Consider the following 3,096-nt stretch of genomic DNA (forward strand, 5'->3'; position numbering starts at 1 on the left):
TTTATGAGAGTTTCTTTAGAAAATTTGAAACATATTCCCCAAACTCTATGGGCAAGAAAGACCACATTGCTTCATTTTCTTTTTTTTTTTTTTTCTTTTTCTTTTTTTTTTTTTTTGCGGTACGCGGGCCTCTCACTGTTGTGGCCTCTCCCATTGCGGAGCACAGGCTCCGGAAGTGCAGGCTCAGCGGCCATGGCTCACAGGCTCAGCCGCTCCACGGCATGTGGGATCTTCCCGGACTGGGGCACAAACTCCGCGTCCCCTGCATCGGCAGGCGGACTCTCAACCACTGCGCCACCAGGGAAGCCCCCGCTTCATTTTCTTTAATCAATTGAAATTTCACTTCAACTTCCAGCCTACAATACTGTTGAAAAACAGGTGTTTAGTAGTCATGTGTCAAAGTAAGCTTAAGGTGCTCTCTACCTCCTTCATATTATCCATCAACAAACCGTCCTCCCATTTGAAATAGATATTATTTTCTTGACTTTTTATGGTAAAGTGGTATTCACATGCAAAGTGAAACTTTTTCTAGAACCTGATTGTTGCTCTTTTTGTGTGTGTGTGTGTGTGATGTCTGATCTTATTTATTTGTTACTCTTAGAATATCTCATTTTTGACTGGACTCAGAAGGAGAAGCTCTCAGAGAGGACAGCCTCTGTCTCTTGGCATTCTGTTCCTGGCCTTTCTATTTGGCCTTCTTCATTCTCTTGGCCAAAAGATTAGCATATTCTGAAGCCTCTTCCTTATTTTTCTTAGTACGCTGTTTCTTCAAAGCAATATGCCAAAGTTTGTGTTGCAGAACACGTGGAGTAACAAGATGCTGAATCTTGGGTGCTTTGGTCCTAGGTTTCTTACCTTCTTTGTTTAGGGGCTTTCTCAAAACACACTGGTGGACATCATTTTCTTTAGAGAGATTGAAAAGTTTGTGGATTCTGCTAGCTTTTTGGGCCCCAGGCGACGAGGCACAGTAGTATCAGTGAGTCCAGGAATATCTTTCTCCCCTTTTTTTACAGTGACCAAATTGAGAATGCTCAGATTGGCATCCACAATGCAACACCATACAGATTTGTGCTTTCTTTCTCCAGTCCTCCTTGGTCTGTAAGAGGAATGCCCCTTACTCAGTAGCAGGAGGACTTGGCCATGGGTCAGGACACCCTGCTTCATGGGGAAACCCTGTTTGTCATTCCCACCACTGATTCGGACCACATAACCCTTCCGTTCTTCACCCAGAACATCAGCAGCAACTTCTGTGGCCATACGCTTCTCATAAAAGGTACGAAGTTTTCGTTCATCGTCCACTTCAATGAGTTTCTGGCAGCCAGTGGCCAGGAAAGAGATGTTCAGCTTCATTCTGAAGTGGCCAACTGCCACCGAGGCACCACGAAAAAGAGACCCCCTGATTGTTGCTCTTATGGGAACAACGTATGGGAATTTTGGAGCCTAAACGTTAGAGGCTTCTTCCTCCTCTTGTCCTCCTAGCCCTTCCTCCCCTAGGAACTTAGATTCTTAGGGTCCTACAGCAGAGCAAAAACTTAATGGATACAACTTCCAGTTCCAGCTATGATAGAAAACAGGTATCAGATTGGTTTCAGAAAAATAAGTATCAGATTGGTTTCCCACATCTTTAGGATCTCCTATGCATAGTATCATGTCATCTAGTATCATAGTATCATAGTAACTAGTAACTAGTATCATAGTGTCATGTCATCTGCAAACAGTGGCAGTTTTATTTCTTTTCCAATTTGTATTCCTTTTATTTCTTTTTCTTCTGTGATTGTTGTGGCTAGGACTTACAAAACTATGTTGAATAACAGTGGTGAGAGTGGGCAGCTTTGTCTTGTTCCTGATCTTAGAGGAAATGGTTTCAGTTTTTCACCATTGAGAATGGTGTTGGCTGTGGGTTTGTCATATATGGCCTTTATTATGTTGAGGTAGGTTCCCTCTATGCCTACTTTCTGCAGGGTTTTTATCATAAATCGGTGTTGAATTTTGTTGAAAGCTTTTTCTGCATCTATTAAGATGATCATATGGTTTTTATCCTTCAATTTGTTAATATGGTGTATTACATTGATTGATTTGCGTATATTGACGAATCCTTGCATTCTTGGGATAAACCCCACTTGATCATTGTGTATGATTCTTTTAATGTGCTATTGGATTCTGTTTGCTAGTATTTTGTTGAGGAGCTTTGCCTCTATGTTCATCAGTGATATTGGCCTGTAGTTTTCTCTCTTTGTGACATCTTTGTCTGGTTTTGGTATCAGGGTGATGGTGGCCTCGTAGAATGAGTTTGGGAGTGTTCCTCCCTCTGCTATATTTTGGAAGAGTTTGAGAAGGATAGGTGTTAGCTCTTCTCTAAATGTTTGATAGAATTCACCTGTGAAGCCATCTGGTCCTGGGCTTTTGTTTGTTGGAAGATTTTTAATCACAGTTTCAGTTTCATTACTTGTGATTGGTCTGTTCATATTTTATATTTCTTCCTGGGCTTCCCTGGTGGTACAGTGGTTGAGAGTCTGCCTGCCAATGCAGGGGACACGGGTTCGTGCCCCAGTCCGGGAAGATCACACATGCCGCTGAGCGGCTGGGCCCATGAGCCATGGCTGCTGAGCCTGCACGTCGGGAGCCTGTGCTCCACAACGGGAGAGGCCACAATAGTGAGAGGCCCATGTACAGCAAAAAAAAAATATATATATATATATATATATTTCTGGTTCAGTCTCAGAAGGTTGTGCTTTTCTAAGAATTTGTCCATTTCTTCCAGACTGTCCATTTTATTTGCATATAGTTGCTTGTAGTAATCTCTCATGATCCTTTGTATTTCTGCACTCTCAGTTGTTACTTCTTTTTCATTTCTAATTCTGTTGATTTGAGTCATCTCCCTTTTTTTCTTGATGAGTCTGGCTAATGGTTTATCAATTTTGTTTATCTTCTCAGAGAACCAGCTTTTAGTTTTACTGATCTTTGCTGTCGTTTCCTTCATTTCTTCTTCATTTATTTCTGATCTGATCTTTATGATTTCTTTCCTTCTGCTAACTTTGGGGGTTTTTTTTCTTCTTTTTCTCTAATTGCTTTAGGTGTAATGTTAGGTTGTTTATT

General features: G+C 41.4%; 1 pseudogene; it reads right to left on the reverse strand.

The window, feature by feature from the left end:
- Positions 1–592: 592 nt before the first annotated feature.
- LOC101288652 (40S ribosomal protein S6-like) lies at positions 593–1,405 on the reverse strand (annotated as a pseudogene).
- Between the last annotated feature and the right edge of the window lie 1,691 nt (positions 1,406–3,096).

Source organism: Orcinus orca, chromosome 11, assembly GCF_937001465.1.
Source record: "Orcinus orca chromosome 11, mOrcOrc1.1, whole genome shotgun sequence".
NCBI lineage: Eukaryota > Metazoa > Chordata > Mammalia > Artiodactyla > Delphinidae > Orcinus > Orcinus orca.